This window comes from Anabrus simplex, chromosome 2 (genome assembly GCF_040414725.1).
Source record: "Anabrus simplex isolate iqAnaSimp1 chromosome 2, ASM4041472v1, whole genome shotgun sequence".
Lineage (NCBI taxonomy): Eukaryota > Metazoa > Arthropoda > Insecta > Orthoptera > Tettigoniidae > Anabrus > Anabrus simplex.
In genome coordinates, this window is record NC_090266.1 from 115,065,936 (window position 1) to 115,090,759 (window position 24,824).

The 24,824-nt window shown below is 41.1% G+C and overlaps 1 protein-coding gene across 1 annotated transcript in view; it reads left to right on the top strand.

Moving 5' to 3' along the window:
• Positions 1–24,824, top strand: part of LOC136863459 (myb-related protein A) — a 289,002-nt gene that overhangs the window by 21,658 nt on the left and 242,520 nt on the right. The window lies entirely within an intron of this gene.

The following is a 24,824-nucleotide window of genomic DNA, read 5'->3' on the forward strand; positions in this document are numbered from 1 at the left end:
AGGGGAGTTAGGGATTGGAATAACTTACCAAGGGAGATGTTCAATAAATTTCCAATTTCTTTGAAATCATTTAAGGAAAGGCTAGGAAAACAACAGACGTCATCTATATTAAGGGTATCCACTTTGAACAGCATGTCGTCACTAAAATGTATGTCACATACTCGCGACATTTTCAAGTTAACAGTCTATCACTTCTTGGAATTTTTCTGTTCCATTCACTCTAAACGGTTTTGCTTAGGTCTAAAGTGCCTACCATCCGCTTCATTATACCCAGATTTACAAACTGGTACAAAACAGCCTGGTGTGTTCACGATGTTAATTACATTTTCTGTAGTTACACCACTTAATTCACACCTAAACAATATTTCACCCTTTAATACAGTGTGTCGCGCTACACAACAGTACGCTCAACCGTTACTACTTCAGACCAAATGATGCGTGCGGCGCGTGGTGTTGAAATATGGAACTAAGTTTTCTGGACAACGCAGCCTTATGGAAGTTCCAACACTTACATAATTAGGCATATGGTTCTCTGACTGGAGGATTGAATCAGATGGCATGAAATGCTGTAAACAAATCATTGTAACAGTAAGCCATCCATGTTGTTCCGTACCTTGATGTATTCAGCCAATAAGCAAAAGGTGTATGTTGTGATGACAATGGAGTGGAAAACACGTGTAACTTCACTCTGAAAGTAGGACCAAGGAAACGTGCACAAAGTGATACGGTGCATATGCTGTTCATGCATGATCGAGCAGGTGGAAGCAGTAAAGATTCCAGGTGCCTATATCATGATGCGTTCCGACGTCGTCGCCTTCTATATCACCTAACATTTGCAGCGGTTAGGGTCGCGCAACTGTGAACTTGCATTCGGGAGATGGTGGGTTCGAGCCTCACTTTCGGCGGCCCCGAAGATGGTTTCCCCATTTTCACACCAGGCAAATGCTGGGGTTGTACTTTAATTAAGGTCGCTTCCTTCCCACTCTTGGCCCTTTCTTATCCCATCGTCGCCATAAGACATATCTGTGTCGGTGCGATGTAAAGTTGTAAAAAATACTGTACACACATCTTCATTATACATTGTTATGCTTGCCGGGTTCAGTCTGCAAGCGTCTGTGATATAACCATGCGCCTCCTCAATCATCTGTTTGCAACTAGCTCTGCGATCTCTCTTAGTTCCATACTACCTTATTTTAAACTTACTAAAACTGCGTCTGACCATCATGGCCTTGGTCTCGCTCTGCTTCTCTTACCCTCCATCGTCGAGTTTATTCTTCTAGGTAATGTATCCTCCTCAATTTGCTTCACCAGACCATGCCACCGAAGCTGGTTTCTACGCACAACTTCATCAGAGTTCATTCCTAACAGCCTTTATTGCCCATTCTGTGTACCCTGTTGCCATTGTTCCCTACTGTTTGTACCAGCAATTATTCTTGGTACTTTCATGTCTGTCACTTCCAAATTATGAATACGATACATTAAAACCACCTAGCTTTTACTCTCTTACAGCAAAGTCAGTATGAAAATGGACTTAAATCAACATTGAAAATTGCTTTCATACAATCCTGTATTATGTTCAGTCTTCAGCCCTACGGCTGGTTGGATTCTCAACAGCTCTGCCATCAGCTGTCATAGATGGCCTAGGCATCACTGAAGAGGCGTACTAGGGAAATTAGGAGTGGTGTAGTTTCCCGTTGCTTTCCTCACCGAGCCAGAAGTTGCTAATACATATCAGTCTGCCAAGCCCACTGAAATACATGCTTCAACCGACCCTATGAGCAACATTTTCATACCATTCATAGCAGGGACTTGCTGTAGAAGGAATGACATTTCTAGCATCGCTCATACCTCAGTCACTCCCATATTGTCTAAGCCAAGGATAAGACAGAGACAGATCATTGAAAGTAACAAAATTGCTCTAGCCCATACCAGAAGACATAGTGCACTGTAAACACTACTGTAGGTCCTGCCAGCAAAGGCATTATACAATCATATTGGAATGATTAACATAATATTGAAACTTAAATCAAGATGTAGGAAGACTAGTCATTACCTTCTCTCGCTTTGTCCCGAGCGAGTGTTAGCTACGCTGAACAGGTCTTGTCGCTGTGAACTCGCATTCCGCAGATGATGGGATTGAACCCCACCGTCGCCCATCCGAAGATCGGTTTCCATGATTTCCCATTTTCACATCTGGCTGGGCTTGTACGCTATCCCTTCCCGGCATCGTCGCAAAAGTGTAGGTGTTCGAAGTTGAACCACTGACAAATACTGTAATGTTGTTTTTATCATTAACTTACTGCAGTAATAAGCCGGCCCCGCTGTGTTGGGGTAGCGTGCCTGCTTCTTACCCGAAGGCCCCGGCTTTGATTCCCAGTCAGGTCAGGAATTTTTACTTGCATCTGAGAGCTGGTTCGAGGTCCACCCAGCCTACGTGATTACAATTGAGGAGCTATCTGACGGCGACATGGCGGCCCCGGTCTTGAAAGCCAAGAATAACGGCCGAGAGGATCCGTCGTGCTGACCACAAACCTCGTAATCTGCAGGGCTTCGGGCTGAGCAGCGGTCGCCATGGGGTTTGGTTTGGTTTTTTTACTGCAGTAATCTTTGATACGGATTCTGTCACAAAGTTTCGGTCGTCTCTTGTCTGTTGAAGAACTCGCATGGCTTAGTTTTGGTGTTTTTGAGCGCTTAGGTAGCTTCTGCTGTTAGTTTAGCGTTTTGGAACAGCTTCAGATAATATTGGTTTGAAGTTCTTCACTGCTACTGCTGTTAGGGGTCTGCCGAAACTTCATATCGTTGTTGAAGTATTCAATATAACAAGGCGTTGGGAATCAGATCCCAGTAGACAACGCGACGATGGGATTCGGGAGTGTTAAGATTTACGTCGTTTGTTTCTACTCCGTTGGACATTTCGACTCCCTCACGTCAGTTTTAAGACAGTCTGCAGTTCTGGACGTAAATTTTCTTATTGTGATATGTATTGTTCGGATTGCCTAGGTTCTTCATTGATTACCGCTCGTCGGCGTGTGGTAATCATTCGAAGGTTATATCCTATTAGCTTTTTAAAAAATGTTACGATTTGCTTTGCGTCGCACCAACAAGGTTGGAGACGATGGAATAGGAAAGTGTTAGTAGTGGGAAGGTTCGACCGTGACCTTAATTAAGGTACAGAGATTTGCCTCGGGAACCATTTGACGGCAAACCACCTTCTGGGCTGCCGAGAATGGGGTTCGAACCCACTATCTCCTGAATGCAAACTGATAGCTACGTGATCGAAACCGCGCAGCCACTTCCTCGGTATTAACTGTTGTGTACACGTTGTTGATGATTTAGCTTTTTAAATTGCAGCAGTGGTGCTATCAAATGGTGATGAGAGGAGAGATACAGCACATCTCATCTGACAGCAGGAGTCAGTCATTTTAAAGTTACATTTTAGGGGCTTGGGACATAGTAGGACATCAAATTTCATTTCTTCCGCCTTGGCTTTCAACATCCTTCGATTTATCATTCCTTCATGTTTTTCTTCTCATTCTGATGGTTATTTTCATTACCTTACTGACCAGTAGGGACTAACGACTACACTGTGTTGCACTTAATAAAAACGAACACAACCATCACCAGTTAGTTCGTTACCATGACCACTGAACAACATTTCCATATTGGTGGTTCAGCCTGCAAGCCTCTGTGAATTAATTGAGAGCCTCCACAATCCTCTCTGTTTGCTGTTAGCTCTGTGACCTCGGCGAGGGTTTAGTGCCGTTTCGTCCAGCAACAAATTTCATTGAAAAACGTGCCATTTCGTCCAGCTCGGTTTTACAAATTATTACACAAGTTAATGAGTGCCATCTCGTCCAGACGAAATGTTGACAAGGGTTGAGGCAGTGCAGGTTAACGCTCACGTGCACAACCACAGGTTGTGGGATTTCCCACCCACCCCTGCTGTGAAATTCCATTCCTCCCCTCCCCACCTTTGTTTATGAACAGAGAATTCATTCGTTCGAATGATCTCTACGAATTAACATCTTTCTTAATTATGGAGTTTTCAACCGCCTCAAGGGGCCAACCTAGTTTATTACTTAACGGGTATCGGTATACGGTTAAGAATGGGAAGAAGTGCGGTAAAGTTGTGTGGAGTTGTGTTAACCGTTCTTATAGTGGAAAAGTGTTTACTATAAACCGTGAAATTATTAAAGAAGAAATCCAGAATACGTGTGTTCCTGATGTGGCTGCACAAGAAGTCCACAAGGCTATGGTACAGGGAAAGAAGAGAGTCCGCAAATAAAGCGATAAATCGATTGCACAGGTAGGTTTATATTTTTATTAGTGACAATATTTACGGCCTAGACTCTAGGACTCCGCCTCACTGGCTTTTAAACGGGCATATATTAATTTAAATTGAGTTTGAACTCCTTGCAAATCCTGAGGCTGAAGGCCGAAGGAAGTAAACTTGCGAACCGAGTTTACATTCTGTGAGCGACGTCTTGCTCAACAGACAGAAATTGAGATAAAGTTCGATTCGGCTTCTATGAGGTATAATACATGAAGTTATGCCAAAATTTCATTATTCCAAGTAATATACAGACAGAACTCTTATTTTATTCATACATATAGTATAGTTAGTTCCTTTTGGTTTCGGATTTTGGACGACGAATTCAAACCTCTTCTACAATCCGGATTTGAACTAGTTACCAGAATTCCTCAATTATATAACTGCAAGTCTACTCTGCATAGACAGCGAAGGGATGCTCAGGGAATTCAGGCTGAAAACAATCATCGACATGAAGTTGAGTTGGATTCAGAAAGTTCGAAGATGGCAGATGGAAATAATTTCTTACTAGCTGACGACTGTGGTGGTGAGCGGATACTTATATTTGTCAGCTCCACAGGAAAAACTGTATTAAAAGAAAATAAGATTTTTTTTCATGGATGGCGCCTTTAAGAGTGTTAGCAAACAATTTTCTCAGTTGTACACCATCCACGTAGATTTAGGAAGCACTGTGGAAGAAACGGACGTAACCCCCGCAGTTTTCGCATTACTTCCTGACAAGAGACAGCCAACTTACATTCCCCTGTTTAACGCCATTCTTCGGGTGATTCCAGACTGGTCCCCTGAGACAGTAAACGCAAATTTCGAAGCTGGAGTGATCGAGGCAATCAACACTGTATTTCCTGCTGCAGAATTTCACGGGTGCTTTATTCATTTTTCACGAAGTCTATGGAGGAATGTACAAAACCTTGCGCTTGCCAAAGATTGCAACACACGCCAGGAAATACGAGACTCCGTGAGAATATGCGCTGCTCTGGCGTTTTTAAAGACGAGGGATGTGGAGGAAAGCTGGCTACACATCCACAGTGTTGCTGTAGCACATGAGAAACTCAATGAGTTTTTCGACTATTTCATTGGCCAGTGGTTAGAAAACCCCTCATTTCCCAATTGATACAGGCAGGCGACATCGTACCAACAACGCTGTGGAAGGATGGAACCATCGCTTGAATGCAATCGTAGGCAAGCCACACCCTCGAATAAAACACCTAATTATGCCACTAAAGAAAGAAGCAGATTATTCCGACACGGAAATCATCCGGATTGACCTAAATTTAGAAGGTATAAAGAGGAGAAACAAGTACATTGTAATAGACAACAGAATAGAAAGAGCAATTGAAAAATTGGAGAAGTCACGAGACATTGAGAAGTTTTTGAGGAACGTCTCCTACATAATTAAAATGGATTAAGAGGAACAAAAAAGTTACTGATTTGCATCATCGGACAACGCATTAGCTGCTGCATACATTGTACACACTATATATATTTGTAAATAGACACAAAACTTGACAAGGCTGAAAGGCCGCTTCTTCCATTGCCAGATTTGGTTTGTGTTTTTAATGAAACCTTTGTAGTAATGTAAAAATTGGCTGAACGTGACTTCATAGCAGTCTCGAGAAACGCAGTTAATAGTGAGTATATTATCATATATTTAATTCCGTTAGGAACGTAATGAAATGAAACAGTTATTGTAGACCTGTCAAACTGTCAGTCATATGTGTTTGGACGAAATAGCACTAGTGGGCCGATAGAGAGTTAACTACCTGCCTCTGTTCGTGAAATTTGGACGAAATGGCACGACACGTCGGCGAGTTCCTCATGCCTTATCAAATCACTTACCGAGTCTAGCCTACGTTGCCTTGGTCTCTCTCTTCTGTTATCCTCTATGGCAGAGTCTGTTATTCTCCTAGGTAACCTATCCTCCATTCGCCTCACACCAAAGTCGATGTATGCACACAACTTCATCTCTCAAGTAGTTTAGTGCTGTTTTGATCCCCTTATTATCACTACGCCACTGTATACTAATACAATAATATTCTTCTAGTGGACAACCCGACTATCCCTTAACTTAAATACCGAGGTTCGAGAAAACCTGTTGAGCTGTTTTCCCGTTATGAACCGCAAGCAGACAAAAGATGAAGAGAAGTTATCTTCGACTTTTGTGTACCTTGTCGGAGATTAAAATAATTTCATTTTTATGGATATGTGACCATTGTCCTTTTTAACTCCCATGGATGCCTGGTCCTTTCTTAGAATCGTTGCTCCATTTGTAAATCGCATCACCAGTTCGTGAGCTTTGTCTTGTTTGGTTTTTCGAGTTACTTTCGTTTAACTTTCATTTTATTCGCTATCGCTTCAGGCTCTTTACGTGTTATTCGAAGTGTGGGAGAGTACCGTTAGAAATGTTGTTCTGCAAGTTCTGTATACAATTTGATAATTAGAAAAGGCAGTGTATGGTATGTTAATTTTGTTGGTCGATGTGCGTGTTGTGATCGTAGTGAAGCACAAAGAGATTCTTACTACTTTAATTTAACTGGTCGATTTTCACAGTGTGAGTTTCTCTTCGGAGTTGATATGTTCCATTGATTGGCTTGATTTGATTCTTGCGAGGCTCATCTCTTTGTCTGATATAAAATGTAATCGTGAGCGTACATAGATTCCTATTGTAACACTATGCCATACACGAACCTAAAATTGTTGCTCGTGACTGGTCTGTTCTTTCCGATGCCTTAAGCAGAACTGAGTATTATGTAACAGCACATCAGTATTTCTTGGGTGTATTCCTCAAATATCTGTTCATAAAAAACCAGCACATCAATATAATTTTCTTCGTCCCTTCTAACAGTTTTGTAGGTATGTACACTTACATTTTTCATCTTTTATTGTGTTTAGTGGATGAGTAAAATCGCATGAGAAGCTAAGATGGTAGTTTTCAAGAACCATTCCTTTTCTGTGAGTTCTAAGGGCATTTATTTCCAAGACAATGAGTCGCAAACTAGCAGTAACAGCTGCTTGCTAGCATGGCATTAGCTTTCCGGTCCTGCTGGACGGAACACCTGCTCTAGACTAGTCTGTTCTTTCCGATGCCTTAAGCATAACTGAGTATTTTGTAACAGCACATCACTATTTCTTTGGCGTATTCCTCAAATATCTGTTCTTAAAAAAAATAACACAGAGGGATCTCAAAACACCTTAACTGCGTGATGATCCGTCCCTGTATGGCATATAGATTGTCCATATTGAGAGGGGGACGTATATTTGCCTTGCGTAAAATTTATATTGTTCGTTTTTATAAGATACGATTCACAAATTGTCATGCTGACACGTGGTAGGAAGTGGTATCATACGACACCGTCCCTGTCTTCTAACCAAGTAGGCCGAGATTCGAATCCCGCTTAGTGCATTAGGAATGTTGTTGTTGGTAGATAAAATTAAAGCTAACCCTTACTATAGAGTCTGGAAATTGTATTTAGTGTTTGCTTATTTTTCGTTTTGAGACTCTATTCTTCGTTAATTTTGTTGGCCTTGTACATTTTGTTACATACTCTAAAACCAACTTTCAATGAGTCTATGTGCTTGTTACGCTCGAAGGAATAAAACAACTTGGCCATTCCATTCAAGGACACAGACCATTTGAATCCCGCCCCCCCCCCCCCCACTTTTGATTTTATACATTGTTTCATTTAATCTCATGATTATCAAACTCATAGGGAGAGGATCATGTTCAGAACAGCGGCGTTGAAATTTTTATCTGAAAAATGTTGTGGCATCGGGGAAGCCGTCAGAACTGAAAACTTTCAGCCAAAGCCCAAAATGAGGGAAGGGGGCTCCAGTGACTCCAGGAATATCTGAAAAAGGCTGGAGAATGTTTTATTATTGGAAGTGTATGAACATTGATTTAATCAATTCAACAATTTAGTGGTGTCGTCCTTCTCTGCCCAGTTAATTCAAATGCACCGCAATGATATCGTCTTTGGGCGTAAATTGCGGCAAGACATTGGTAATTGTAAACTTACTGGATTGCTGGTTCGAGTCTCGCCTCGCATGCTCTTATGAAATACTGCAATACCCAAATCATTGCTGTAATAATTAATCGTTTGGTACACATTTACATTTTATAGAAAAGAAAACAGAAAACAACCATGTAAGGCCGATTAACAGTCTAAGATTCATTTTCAAAAATTTTGAAAGGTGATCTCAATATAAAATCCAAGGTGAAAATATAGTCTACTAATGCATAAATCACAAGAGGAAAAATCCTTGATGTCTCCTCAATATGCTCTTAAGGGACAATCTTGAATGATGTGCTCACTGTCTCTCTATCGGCTCCAGTTCACTTTAAACTTCGGGTTATCTGTTAGTCGTGTATTGTAAAACTTAGTCTTAAGTTTAACTAGAGATTCATTTTACTGACACTCAATTACCGTTTAAACTGAAGTTTAAGGATACATAACCTTACAACATGGCAGAACGAATGGATCTCGAAGATATTTTTGAGGTGTTCGAAGAAATACTAAGCGATGATGTAGTGGTTCAAATTATTGAACGACCGTGGGCACCACGAGTTTTTCGAGCAAGTGCACGTCACTTTCATATAGCCTATGGAATGAAAAAATAGTTATTAAGTAGGTTTAGGCTTTCAAAACAGACTGTCGTAACCCTATTTCAGCAAATTGGTGCAAGAATAAAACATGCAACGAAAAGGTAAGAATGTAAAAATGACTTTTTGAACGGTTTGAATGTCAAAAGTGTAAATGCTGGGGCTGTACCTTAATTAAGGCTACGGCCGCTTCCTTCCAACTCCTAGGCCTTTCCTATCCCACCGTCGCCATAAGACCTATCTGTGTCGGTGCGACGTAAAGCCGCTAGCAAAAAAAGAAAAAAAGAAAATAAAGTCCATGAACCTGCTACGCTGGCGTAGCAGGGGGAGAGATGATACTCCCACATGGCACGTCCTAGGTGGCGGATAGGGGGGTCCTAACCGGCTTGCCGGTGAACTTGAGGGAAATAAAATACCTCTCGCGGACCAAGCACACACTCCTTGTGGGTGGGGGAGGCAGACGAAGAATCCATCCACGGTATCCCCTGCCTGTCGTAAGAGGCGACTAAAAGGGGCGACAAAGGATGAACCAATTAGAACCGTGAGACTACTTGTAATTACTATCATCACGCAGGGAACACCATGGGTCGCATTTACTTGCGCGTAGTACCACTATGTTAGGTACGCAATAGGTTTGTGATTTGTAGCGACAGTGTGTGAATCGGGATGTGGGTCCTACAGTACCTGCGATTCGTACCCCTATATGAGCGACACCATGGTTCTGCCTTACCTATGCTTAGTTCCCACTATGCGAGGAATTCCACGGGATAGTACGAGTCCCTGTGGTTAGTCCTCTTATGTGAGGAACGCCATAGGTTTGCGTTACCTGTAAATAGCGCCGCAATGTGCGAAACACAATAGGTCTGTGTTACATGTGCGCATTACACTACCTGTGAATAGTACCATAATGGGTGGAATACCGCGAGTCTCCGCTACTTTTGATTAGTACAGCAACATTACCCATAGCATGGTTCTACTTTCCTAGCGATAAATACCATTATGAGGGGCCGATGACCTGGATTTTGGACCCGTTTCGACTATAAGCATAATCGATTCAGCATCGTGCTATAGAACCAGTCCCTTGGTCAGTATTACTATTGTTTTGTGCCAGCTTCTGTGGGTCGGATCCACTGATCATTTTAAATTCATATCCGTTCATTCTTCGTCCTCATGCTGTGAATTCTGGTCAGTGGAGGGTTTTGGCCTTTTAAGTTATTTAATTTCTTCTCATTTCGTACCATTAGGGGCCGATGACCTCGATGTTATGCCCCTTTAAACAACAAATATCAATCAATCAGAAAATAAACTAACTTCCTTCTGTTTCCGAAATCGTGCTGTAGAACCCCTCAGTCAGCTACTAATAGCATTGCGGTTTTAGGCTATGTCTCCCGTAGTATGTTTATTACAATGGGAGATTTCGGAGGAATTCGTAAGGCCACTGCTTCACGGACTATATAAATATTTCTGTACTAATTGCACAAGCAGTTCTATTTCCTTACAAGTAAAATGAGGACAACGTTAATTGCTTTTATCCGCCCTTTTACCTACAAGAAGGAAACAAAACATTATCGTTAGTCATCTTTTCTTGCAAGTCACTGCAAAACATTATCAACAATAATCTTTTCTCGCAAGTCACTGCTACCAAGATCGTATATTTCGTTCTTCACCTCAGTTTAACTCAGACTGGCCATTATAAGACTCAACATCGGTTTAAACTCAAGTTACAGTTTAACTTAATCTTCAGTTTAAACCCTCATTATAATACCGGACCTTAAACAATGAGTCCGCACAAACTCCAGGGAACCGGGCGAGTTGGCCGTGCGCGTAGAGGCCCGCGGCTGTGAGCTTGCATCCGGAAGATAGTAGGTTCGAATCTCACTATCGGCAGCCCTCAAAATGGTTTTCCGTGGTTTCCCATTTTCACACCAGGCAAATGCTGGGGCTGTACCTTAATTAAGGCCACGGCCGCTTCCTTCCAACTCCTAGGCCTTTCCTATCCCATCGTCGCCATAAGACCTATCTGTGTCGGCGCGACGTAAAGCCCTTAGCAAAAAAAAAAAAACTCCAGGGTCGGTCCTGATCCGTTTAGTTTTGACCATATCCCGTGAGGTAGGTCACATTCAGGAACTTTAGAGGCGACTGATGACGTGTCTGGAAACTCCTGAGGAGCGAAAGTCTTCCAAATCCTGGGACCATTGTCGCACCATGTCGAAGGTATCACTGATTAGTCTTAGAGCTCTCTTCATAGGGGTCTGTCTTGAACGAAGTCTGGATATACAAGCTTCAGATGTCAGGATGAATAGGAAGATTCTGATTTTGTAGTACCTTGCGGTACTTCTTGACCAGAACATTACACCTGTGGAGATGACATCCTTCAACAAGAACTACGAGCCAGTGTGGAAATGCACAGCCAGTGTGGCGAATGCATCTTTATGCAAAACTAGCTGTTACCCGCGCCTTCGCTCGCGTGGACTTCGTAATTTGATAACAGTAATCGTTCCGTAATTTGATAACAGTAATCGTTCCTCGATACTGCACTAAGACATTATCTGAAATTTCCTAAAATTCACCGAAAAGTTGAGTTTCATTTACCCCAAACCACGTTTGTGGTAGCCTATTGCCTTTTGGGGCTAAGATGACCATGCGACATAGAACTGTACATCTTGAGAAACATGAGATTCCAAATTCCTATTTCCACGCCTGTAACATCTTCAGTTTTTGAGATATAAGTATCCCCATGAAAATAATTCAACCTCTTTAATAGTTCTTCACCCACCTATGTGGATTTTTCGAAAACAAAATAATAAATGTTTAATTATTTTTAAAGGAGATCCCAAATTCCAACTTTCACTCTGTAACATCTTCAGTTTTTGAGATATACGTATCCTTATAAAAATAATTCAACAATTTTGCACTTCTTTACACCCTCGTTAATTGACTTTCCGAAAACAAAAAATACATGTTCCTGTATTTTAAATGGACTTTCCAAATACCAGTTTTCACGTCTGTTAAGTTTTTGGCGTATACTGTAGATATACTTATTTAAAAAATTCACCAGCTTTTTCAATTTTCACCCCCCCCCCCCCTAGGTGGATATTCAGCAAAACAAAAAAAATCGTCTTTGTTTATATAGGAGATTCCAAATGCCTATTTTCACGTCTGTAACATCCTCATAAAAAATAATTCGAATCCTTCACTTATTACAACCCCCCCCCCCTCGCTTAAGTGGACTTAACGAAAACAAAAAAAGTGTTACTTTATCTTTAAAAGAGATTCCAAATACCAATTTTCACGTCTGTAACACCTTCAGTTTTTGAGATATAAGTATCCTCATAAAAATAATTCAACTCCTTTCCTTCTTTTCACTCCCACTCCTTTTAAGTGGATTTTCCGAAAACAGAAATACATGCTCTTTTATTTTAAAAGGAGATTTCAAATACCAGTTTTCACGTCTGTAACATCTTCAGTCTTTTAGATACAAGTATCATCATAAAAATAATTCAATTCCTCCTTCACTTCTCTTCACCTTCACCCCCTTGAATGGATTTTCCGAAAACAAAAGTACATGTTTGTTTATTTTTAAAAGAAATTCCAATTTTCACGTCTGATACATGTTAAGTTTTTGAGGTATAGCCTACTGTAGATGTACTCATTTTAAAAATTTACCCTTGTTTTCAATTCTCTTCACTGCCTCAAGGGGATTTTCCAAAAACAAAAATTGCTTGTTTCCTTTTTAAGGATATTCCAAGTACCAATTTTCGCTTCGGTAATATCTTCAGTTTTTTGAGATATAAGTATCCTCATAAAAAGAATTCAAACTTTTTCCGTCTATTTCACCCCCTCGCGTAAATGGATTTTCCGAAAATAATACGCATTTCTTTAATTTTAAAGGATATTTCAAATACTAATTTTCACGCCTGTGACATTTTCAGTTTTTGAGATGTAAGTAACCCTATTAATGGATTCAACCCCTTTTTCATTTATTTTCACCTCCTTTTAGTGGATTTTCCGAAAACAAAGGAATACGCGTTTCTGTATTTTTAAAGGAGATTCCAAGTACCAGTTTTTACTTCTGTAATATGCTAAGTTTTTTGAGATATATTCACTTTAAAAATGCACCTCTCCCTTTCATACCCTTAGCGAAGGAATATACTGAAATCCTCCCTTAGTGAGTACCTACACTGTAATATAAATATATCCCCAGAATTTCATCTCTGTATGTCCAGTAGTTTTGGTTCGGCGATTGTGAAACGGTCAGTGAGGACAAATTATGATGATGACTCCAAGCCTACCGCTCATAATGTCAAACTCTGACTGTTGTATAACACTTCCGTACACCCATACTCTCCACCCCAGTCCCCTGATATTACTCCCATTGAAAAGAACATGAGAGACAGATATATTATAAACAAAGATCTCAATTATGCTATGCTGGCTGAATCGGAACAAATACCTCCGACATTAACGGCATGTTACGTGAGCTCCATGTATCGCAAACTAAAAGTGATAATCAAAGCTAGAGGATATCCAACAAAGTACTGAAATAATAGTGTTGTAAGGTAGTTTTTTACTGGAACACTCATTGTCGGAATATTTTTTGAAGGAACCTTTATTTGTTTACCTGTTGTTTCTAATGTTATTTATGCTTTCCTTCTACCGAGCAAGTGGCCGTGCGATTAGGGTTGCGCAGGTGTGAGCTTGTATTCGGGAGACAGTGGGTTCGAACCCCAATCTTTGTTAACCTAAAAATGGTTTCCGAGGTTTCCCATTTTCACATCAGGTAAATGCTGGGGCTGTACCGTACCTTAATTGAGGCCATGGCCGCTTCATTCCCCTCTAGCCCTTTCCTGTCCCATTGTCGCCATAAGACCTATCTGTGTCGGTTCGACGTAAAGCAAATTGTAAAAATAAATGAACAAATATGTTTTCCTTACTTTCATCCGTGCTTCATGAAGGTGTAAATGCCCGAAATTTTGTTTGATTGTGTGTTCAGGCTTACATATGCATAATTCCACTCTACGAGTAATGGCCGTAAGAAACTGGCGGTGTACGAATACTTTGGTTCTCTCAGTATTTCTGGAGGGTATTCCACCGCAGGTTGTGAACAAACATTGTCCGTGCATATAGCGCTTACATTCATCTAACTTAACCAGTGTTATAACATTTCTGTTTCCTATTGCCATAACTCTGTTCTCCAGTCTAATCATCACGTTCCTGAGGTTCAAATTCCACGTAAAATTGAGGATCCCATGGCTTTGATCGCGTTGTTAACAGTAACATAAGACAAAAAAAAAAATGCTTCCTTGCTTTCACCTGAACCATGTGTCTTGGGTAGTTTTACTGCCTTTTTTTGAGATTGTCCGTATCTTTTTAATTTCATTGTCCTAAAGCCTTTCTCCCTTATGTTTCTATAGTGAGGCTTCAGCTTTACAGACACTGACAATCTATGGACGATATATGAAAATCTCTCTGTACTAATTTCCAAGCTTCATGCCAGTGATGTTATGTTCAAGCCACTGGAATAACTTTGGCCTTGTGCTTGGAAATGGATTGGAATGTCTACAAATAAAAAATCCGTAGATTGTACGTAAACATTTCGGGTGTTTTAATGACAATTTCGATAGTTTCTCTAACACCGAAATGTTATTATATAAATAAGTTAAAGAATGCAATAGTCGTGCGAAGTTATGAGAAAAATATACAATTCCACTCACCCGTACTCTCTGGCCACTGTATACTTCTTTTTCTTCTCCCCACTATTCCTGTAGATATAGTTATTCATTAGGCGTAGAAGTTGTGTGCCAGTTTTGAACTCGTAGCAGGAGGCAGATTTTGTATTCTACAGTATATGCGGGTCGGGGATTTCCCTTCGAATGATGCAGTCAAGCGTGAGTTTGGGGTTCAGTAAGAGGGGCGGGATTACGTAATTCGAGCCTGAAATGAATGCGGGGAAGTACCTAATGAAGTGGTGTTATCGATAAAATGTCACGCATTGAGACGAGCAAAGAGTTTTTCGGCACAAATATATTGTGTACCATTAATCATCATTATTCAGTTTCCCTAAATTTGGATTACAAAATATTTCGGGAGATTTTGTGTTTTTTCGGGTTTTCTGGTGTGTTGCAAACAAATCGGGAGATAATCTGAAATTTCAGGAGACCTGGCAACACTGGGCTCGCAAACCAGTCTGCTTGGTGCACGAAGCGCCTCCTTGCTAGTCCCATTATTATTATTATTATTATTATTATTATTATTATTTTGTCATTTGGCTGAGTGTGTCTAACAGTGCGGTGGCGGTTCGTAAGTTTTCACGTACGTGTGAGCTTAATGTGTGTGTATACTCTGGAGCAGGCATGGCAAGCTGATCACTTGGTAGCATTGGCCACGTCGTGGCTGATTTGATAGGCAGAGCTCCCGTGTAATGAAAGGTGGGACAACGATGTCCTGCGTTATGCTGCGTTTAAATGAATAGGTTTCATTCAAAGAATTTTACAGTCACCGGGCTGAGGAGCTCAGACGTTAGAGCGCTGGACTACTGAGGTCCTCAAATGTCGGAGAAAACGATTCGGAAACCATTGTGCCTACTATCGCAAGAATCCTGCGAAAAAAGGCTGAGTTCCTTTTGTCTATGGCCTACGAATTGACAGAGCCTGATCAAGTGAAAGCAGTGGCGTAATGTTGGTGGTTTGAGAGAGTTCTACAGGAAAGTCTGTTCATTCGGGAGTACCCTTGTTCGTTGGACTACGCGTGGTTTTTCATATTGCTATTTGTTAAGTCTCAATTTCCGTATTTAAGCAATATATGAAGAACCGCTTTGTTCATAGAACATTGGTGTTTTGTGTGGGATGTCCTGGCGGCGCATAGTTGGTCCAGACATCTAGGATACAATCATCGCAACAGTTGCGTGTATGGGAATCTTCAATAGCTTCGTAATAGCCCCTATTCTCTGACCGTGCCATTTTGAAGGGACTTCGGCCATCGTGCTTGTCCGATTTTACTCCGCCTGAGTATTTTAATGAGGATATCTGAAAGGGTCTGTTTACTAAAACCACGAACCATTGACGCCTTGAAAGCGAATTAGGGCTTCGATGAATTTTCGCCAGTGGACACTGCTGCGGGCCATCCGACGTAGTTCTCCCAAGGTTTTTCCTGCCTCACTTGCCTCCTCCAATACGGATCTCTTCCAGATCTGCCGTGGTCGACCCCGCTTTCGCTGTCCCTGCGGATTCCATTCCAGGGCTTGCTTCTCAATGGACCCATCCTGCTTTCTCAACCTGTGTCCTATCCACCTCCACTTCCGCTGTTTGATCTGATTTCCAATTGGTGTTTCCCAAGTCACTTCCCATAGATCTTCGTTACTAATCGTGTCCGGTCGATGAATGTTTAGGATCTTGCGCAAACACCGGTTTACAAAGGTTTGCAGCATCTTAGTAATTCCTATCGTTTGTGTGCTTAACAAAAACTGTGTTGCAGTCTGTGTTGGATTATTGGGCCATATAACGTTTGATGACTGATGGAACCGCCATATATCCGACATTCTTCTATCATTTCCTGCCATCGCCGGTAATCAGTATTTTCTAGTGCAATCTGCTTCCTGATTCCGGTAATTTGACTACCTTCTAGAGATACAGTATATCGTCGCTGCCGGGACAAAACCTCCTGTGTGAAATATTTTAGCTTAGAACTTTGGCCGGTAAGGTTCTGTCATCTAAGGTGCAATATTGTGTGAATATTATCAAGGCATTCTCGCTCTTCATAATGCATGTGCTGAGGGTCAGTTTATCTCCAAATGTGTTATCACATAGGAGGGTTTGTCCCGGCAACGACGATATTCTTCTTTGCCTTGACCGCTCACTGGCGATAACACCCTACGGATTATTTTCCCCTGCCGAGTCACGGCAGTAGTATACATCCAAATAATTACGTAAGAGTAGCTCGTACTCACGAAGGTCTCACGAAGGTCTCATTTCCAGATATCTATTTAAGATCTGGATCTAATCTTCGCCACATCTGCGTGATGAGCATTTTTTTAAAGCTTCATATTTTCCAGAGTTGCAGGTATACGTGATCGATTGCTGAGTGTCTCCCTGGGTGACTCAACGTCTTCTGTGGCGAAGTCCCTGGTTGAATATCGCACATTACCATTTATGCACCTTCAGTACACACTCCGTACCATTCATAGTGGTTTTACTCATCTGTATATCATCTTGCCTCTTTTACGTTTATAAAATATTAGTTCATTGCATACGTATATTGCAGATTGCGGCCGAACATAATGGAGAAACGCAGTTAGATGTCTCATAGAGATATACCGTATTCTACTCTGTCTTGACCGCTCACTGGCGAGGACGTCTTACGAACGAATGAAAACACACATTAGCCACTAATGAGCGGTATATTTAGTATCTGCCCATTGTAGTGTAGTGTGTGGGGTCGATGACCTAGACGTTAGGCCCCTTTAAACAACAAACATCAATCAATAAAGTGTGTTATTGGCCCTTACAATTCATTTTTAATAATTGCAGTCACCTTAGCTGCAACACTTCACTATCACGACGACAAGAGTTCTCAGAGAATTACTGGTTGTCAGTAAATATAGACGCTTCTGTCCTGAATACTAATTAAATATGACAATTCCGTATTTTTTAGCATTAATTGGTTTGACTCTATTAGCAGCTACTCAATTTGTTCACGCTTTATATACCCAACTTTCATCTTCACCATTTTAACGCATTGACTTTTCAGCACCTCGGTTACGCCAAAATACCGCAAAAATACTCTGTGGAACGTAAAACGTATATTATTGTTGTCTGTCTGTTAGGTATCAGTCCAGAGGCTGGTTGGATCCTCAAATAGCGCTACCAAATGCTATGCAGTTATAGGAAAATCACAAAAACCAATGGCCGCACCAAAATGAGGCGTACTAGGCAAGATGAGAAGTGAGGTAGTTTGCCATTGCTTTCCTCACTGGGCCGGACAGTGTTATTGTAGCACAACTAACGCTATGAGCAACACCTTTCATAACACTTGGACGTACTACGAGTGTCATTACTCAGCACCACTTATGTCCCAGCAGCTTCCATATTGTCCCAGCCATGGTTGAGACTGGGACTTTCGTGGAAACTACACTTAGTTCTGGCCTGTGAAAAGAGATGGATGCAAAAGTACTGTATCCATCAAGAAATGACAGCATGTGCATATTATTATTATTATTATTATTATTATTATTATTATTATTATTATTATTAACTTCGCATTCTTCTTTAAGCCTTCGCAAATGCGACCCATTCTATAAGTTTGTCGCATTATGACACAATGCCGTGTTTTATGTACTTAGCAGTGACCGGTATTTTGAATTAATGTACCAATCTTGGAGGGAGAGAGAGAGAGAGAGAGAGAGAGTGTAGAATAATCCAATATTTTTCTTATTTTTTGACATATTCACGTATGTATGTTTTTCATCCATGAGTTATTCGAATATTCATTCAAGTCCGGATATTGATTTACACTTGGACACTAATACTATCTACCGTATGGTTTTTAGTGCCGGGAGTGTCCGAGGACATGTTCGGCTCGCCTGGTGCAGGTCTCTCTATTTGACACCCATAGGGTGGTGGTGGTGGTGGTGGTGATGATGATGATGATGATGATAATAATAATAATAATGTAGGGAGAGGGTGAAACTCGGTGTCGGCACGTAGCCTACTCCTGTTGAATTACACCAAAGGGTCTGCTCAAAGCTGTACGCTCCATCCGACGGATGAATAATCATCAACGGCGTCAATGCCCTCACTCCATATGAGCGCTGCGGAGAATTTTGGAATTTATCCTAGGCTTTTGGCACGCAATCTAGTGATTAGAAATTGTATACAAACACATCCCCTACCCTACCGGTCAACATTATGATGATTTTTTTTTCGACCAGCGGATTCGAACCGGCTGACCGCGGTGCCAGACCATATAGACCTCAACGCCTTAGCGATCATGGCTACCGGGCGGGCAATACTGATACAAAACATATTCTATAAGCTGCTTGTTTCTGCAGCAATAGGGGCGTGATATCAGAGTGGATTTGCTGTTGGCTTCTTACTGAGGCGGTTGTAGTTCGAATGCCGGCCAGTGCATATAGAATTTTTGAAATAAAATGTCATATTCTTGTAATTCAAAACACACATAAAACTTGAGGTTGCGTGACCATGTTGATATCAATAGTCACGTAAAATTAAAAGCTTTCTTGTTTACTACGAGAGTTTCTCAGCGCTCGAACTTAATGTGTAGGGGCGTGTTGCATGTAAACTCGGTTATTAATTCTCTTCAACGATCATCTTTGTGAGCACTTTGCTTTCGGAAAATAGCGTTTGTCATACGCTATAACCTTGTGATACTAATTTTAGGCGGCAATATGGTCATACACGCAGACCGGGTATAGCCCGAGTCAATTTTAATTACTTACGCCAATGGAACTCAGGGTATCAGACAACAAACTTCATGCCTCTAAGACGGGGCAGACGATAATGAGGTTCCGAACCTCTTATGATGCAACACGAAGAGTGCCTCATAACCTACGTAAATTCGGATAGTTATATGTAATCTGTGATTAATTACTGCATTGTGTAGGAGTGGGTTTAATGGTTATCGCTGTTGTAGCTGATGTCAAGTTGCACGATGCGAGCTTCGCGTTGTTGTGATATCATTATTCAGGCAATAGGTCATGGTGGTTGTTCCATAGTCCATGTTTTCAGTAAATTGACTCTGAGGTTATCGGCTCATAACGTCAAGAAAACCGTAAACTGGGCGCAGTTGACCAGGACGTGATAGTCTTTTGAGTTGAGAGGTTCACCAGAATACCATTGACTTATTTGAGTTTTTATTTACGTACGAAATCGGAATTGCTCTCGGGAGTGATGCAGATATTGAATTACTTTTCAAAATCAGATTCCCATTGAACTGTTTGTTGCTTTATTTAAACTGAACTACCTCGTGGACAAGTTCCTACGAGGCAAGTGACCATTTATAATACAGTATCTTGTTTTTGTGGCTGTGGGCTGTGCCAGTTATGGCTTAACACGTCAGTTATATGTACGAACATAATCGCAAGGATTCGAAGATAATTTCCTGAAATGTGGGAGTTACGTGTCTGTTCGGATGAGGATACTTTAAGGAACTAGATGATCCTTTCGAAATCGTCTTAGCGCTGGTCCTTGAGTCGACACTCCTTATCATGTTCCAGACTCCATACTCCCGAAGTTTCTGCTCATACTAGCGAGCCTGTTCGAGCACGTAACCGGTATTGTCGTTCAGCAGGTTACGTCTACTCTCTTAAAACTGCTGAGATAGTACCGGTTTCAAGCCCCGGTCACCTATCTCAAACCCTAGATTCCTGCAATTACTGTTTCATACAATGCCACTGACGTCACAATAAGACATACAGTGAGTAAAGTAATTCTGTACACTAGCCTCCGATGATTTCGAATGTGTACGATATTGCGCAAATACGTATTACATCGCTTGGAACTCGTTTAACCCGTAGAGAGCCAGACAACGATATATCGTTGTTTCGTATATACGCGACAAGTGCCAACCACGATATATCGTTGTTTGGATAGCGCGTAATTCTATACTAGTTTGTACAACTTGGGCCGTCAGATTGCAACATCTTATGTGTCGAGTCCATAGAAACTTGTCATTAGATTTTAACTATGCCGCTAGATGGTGCGCAAATTCATTCATTATCACGCATTGAATTTTTTAAGTCCGTGTTTTTCTACGACGTATGCTCTCCATGCTGCGTGAGTAAAATGGCGACTAGCGGGAGAAGTTATTTTGTTAACGATGAAGAACTGGCTGTTTATTTTTATAATTTTTAGTGAAGAAACTTTACATGAAGACTCGGATGAGGAATACATTCCTCCAAGTAGTGAGGAATAGGAAAGTGAAAGTGTTATTTGGAGTGATAACAGCGAGTTTTCTGTAAACACTCAACCACGTGCTCATTGTCCGAGTGTAAACATTGAAAGTAGTAATGACCGTCTAAGTGACAGTACTGGTGATGCTGACGGCTCTAACAATATCCAACAGCAAGAATTTCCTGTTTTCCGTGAAATTCAATTAGGTCAAGATGCAAAATACCAACCCTCACCTGATTATTATGATACTCCTGGCCCGAGACACGCCCCTTTGTCAGGCGCTAACCTCTAGCGTATTTTTATTTTATTTTTCACGGCTCAATTATGGAACCTCGTAACTACAGAGACAAACAGATATGAGAAATCATGTCTTTTCACCCCGATTACATTGACTGAAATGAAGACTTTCATTTCTGTTTTGTTGGAAATGGGTATAACTAGAAGGCCGAGCATATTTTCTTATTGGGTCAAAAACTCCCCTTATATTCCATGGTTTGGAAATATGTTCTCAAGAAACAGATTCCAATTGATCTTGAGATTCTTTCATCTTGTGAACAATGGTAATCTATCACCATCTGGTTACCCTGACTACAACCCATGTTCCAGGTTCTATCCCATTGTTGAACATGCCCATTGTATATTACGATACCATTGTACATAACTCTTAAAATACTGAAGATAAAAATATGAAACTTTACATGTTTATTCGTCTGAAATAGGACATTTCGAAGAAGTCATCAATATTTATCAAGTTGAATTTTCTGTTTTTTGTGTGTTTTGTTTCTGATTTTTAATTTTTCGTGTTTTAAAATTGTTTGGAAATTTTTTTTTTCAAAATACCCAAGAGCATTTTAGTGTTCTAATTTATTTCAGCAGTAAGAGTGGCTTCTCGTTAACATTTAATACAAATTTCAAATCATAGTTATAATATTTGTGAACTATGTAGTCCAGAGAGTGAGAACCTGCAAAATTCTCTAAATCTGTCTGGCACTCTTGGCATACTCTGAGCACCTGGGCCTGGCACTAAGAGGGTTTAATAAGTTATCTGCATGTGCAATGTATTTTCACATATAATGGCGAGGTTATCTCACTCCATGTAAAACATGAGACTACTCAGAGCACTGTTTGACCTTCAAATAAGCCTCCGTACACATAGCGCATGTTCGTATAATCCTGCTCGTTACTTGTTTCGAATCCGAACAGTCAGTAAGGAGATTCAGTTGTCTATGTGCAGAACAGCACAGTGCATAAGGTTCGTCACGATGGAAAAACCACTTCCTATTGGAGAGTTAATAGTGCGGTTACGAACAGAGGGACAGTCTATAAGGAAAATGGCCGAAACTGTTAAGAAAACACCGCCTTCTGTGCAGTATGTACTAGAAAAATACCGGCAGACAAAATCTGTGGAAAACAGGCGTCGTTCGGGACGACCAGTAAAACTAGAAACTAGCCACAATCGCGCCGTTTTGAGATGTATAAGGCAAAATACGAAGATGAGTGCCTCACAGTTGGCAGCCATGCATGAAAGGGATTACGACATAAACGTAGTAGCACAAACCATCCGTAATATAATTTAAAAAGTTGGATATAATGGTAAGGGTTTCCCGAAAAAGCCCTATGTCAGTAAGGTCAACAGACGGAAGCGATTAGCCTTCGCAAAAGAGCATATCAACAAATCAGAGGCCTTCTGGGATTCAGTGATATTTAGCGACGAAAGCATCTTTAGGATATTCGGCTCGGGTGGCAGAGTTATGGTGTGGCGGCAGAGGTGGCAACTATTACGGATTGTCCGTAATTATTACGGATTTCACCTCACGATAACGGAATTACGGTCGAAGGGGAAATTATTGCGGAAACGCTGAAATTATCACGAAGAAATAATTTTCTACGAAAAAAGGAAAGGAGAAATGTTCAGTCCTTTCGAGCCTTTCTCCTAAATCGTCTTTATTTCAATGCTTGTGAGTTTGCAACGATACTTATTCGATCGTGACTTCCTTTTGTTACCCATAAGCGTTGTAAAATTCATTGCGAATGAAGGAATTCAGGCGCTGCTCTTCTGCACTACAAATCCTTCGGTAATGTTGTATTTGCTGCGTTTAAGTGTACTTGACAGTCGACTGAAAGATTGAGAAAGAAGTGAGGCCTACATTAAGCACATCTGCACTGGAATCGCTTATGGTTCAGAAAAGTGTCATCACAATCGGAAGGATGCTTCGAGAAAAACTACATTGAAAAGCAGCTGCTGCGTGAGAAACAAGCTACAAGGAATGTTTTATCACAGAACCAACAGGTTGCATGCAAATGTTATTGTGTAATATGATAAACTTTCTGATAGATTCCTAGAGGGAAGGGCAAAAGGGGTGTCATTATCAAGAAGGAAGGAGCATGCTTTGGACTTGATCCGAAATTTTACTGATTACTGATAATCCACTTCAAAGTTGGCACCTTTGTGGTGGAGACCAAATCTATAGTTGCAGAGCCAAAATCTTACACCAGCATTGAAGCATGGTGGAGGTGGTGTTTGTGTCTGGGGTTGCATGAGTGCTACTGGCGTGGGAAACCTGGTGTTTGTGGAAGGAAACAATGACTGGCGGCAGTATTTGGACATACTGAAACAGAATCTTCACGCTAGTGCCGAAAAACTCCATTTGAGAGAGTCATTTATGTTTCAGCAGGATAATGACCTTAAGCACACAGCGTTGAATGTGAAGCTGTGGTTACTTTACAACACCAGAAGACAACTTCATACACCCCCACAATCACCCGACGTGAACCCCATAGAACATTTATGGGGGGACTAAAAAAATTGACGGCACATGACATCAGGAACAAGGAACAATTAAAGTTAGCATTGCTAGAAGAATGGCATAAAATCGAGCCCGAAACAACTCGAAAACTAGTCACAACTATGCACAAGAAAACGAGGGACATCATCAAGGCTAAGGGAGGCCCGACGGATCACTAAAATGTGATGAATGTGAAATGAAGCTCCTTGACGCAAAATTCAGTGTACGGAGACTTCCTTTGCCGTATAATCTGTAATATGTTTTATGTCGTTCATAATATGCGTTATATTTCAAGATGTTATAAGTAATTTCATTGCACCAATTATTGAACTTTTATAGATACACCATTCGTTGTCCGCCTCCGTAGCGTAACGGTTAGTGTTATTAGCTGCCGTCTTCGGGGGCCCGGGTTCGATTGCCGGTACTGCCAGAAATTTAAGAATGGCAGGAGGGCTGGTATGTGGTTGAAATGGTACATGCAGCTCACCTCCATTGGGGGGGGGGTGCCTGAAAAGAGCTGCACCACCTCGCGATGAGGACATGAGTTCACGTTCACCATGCGTTGTGTTCTGATGTGTTTTGTATACCGGAAATTTTGTGAAAGTACATTCAAACGTAATGTACGGAAACTTTTTATACTACCTTTACAACCTTCAAGCCTTTAATAATTTCCTGCGTTTACACTTTCTGATATTGCGTTCGCAGGAGTATGCTTGGAAATAATGATATAGTAAACAGCACTGGCAGAGAATTGGCGATTGTATCATGGAGGAAACAAGGTGTGCAATTGATTTTGACACGATTAGCTCAATATTTCTATTTCCTTGAAATTCTTCACTGTCGCCAGAAGCGCCAGTGCTACGGATTAATATTTGGCGAAAGTGTGGAAAGCGTTGTTGTCATCGGGTTGTTTCAAATATCTGAAGTGTTATGCAGTACTTGTTGGAGAGTGAAAACCCATACAGATGTTTAAGATTCGCGGAAGGACATTCTGGTATGCGTTATCTGCTTGTATCGTATTTAAACACGATTCATAGGGAGCTGTGCTATGTTGCTAATTACAACATCCGCTTGTAAGAGATGAGGAATGAGTTGTAACGTGACAGTTTTGCTGTAAAGCTTTCAAGGCATAGCTTGAAGATGGAGTTGTAATAATATACTTTTCACATGCGTGGTTGAGATGGTTGCTGAACGCGTTACGTAGC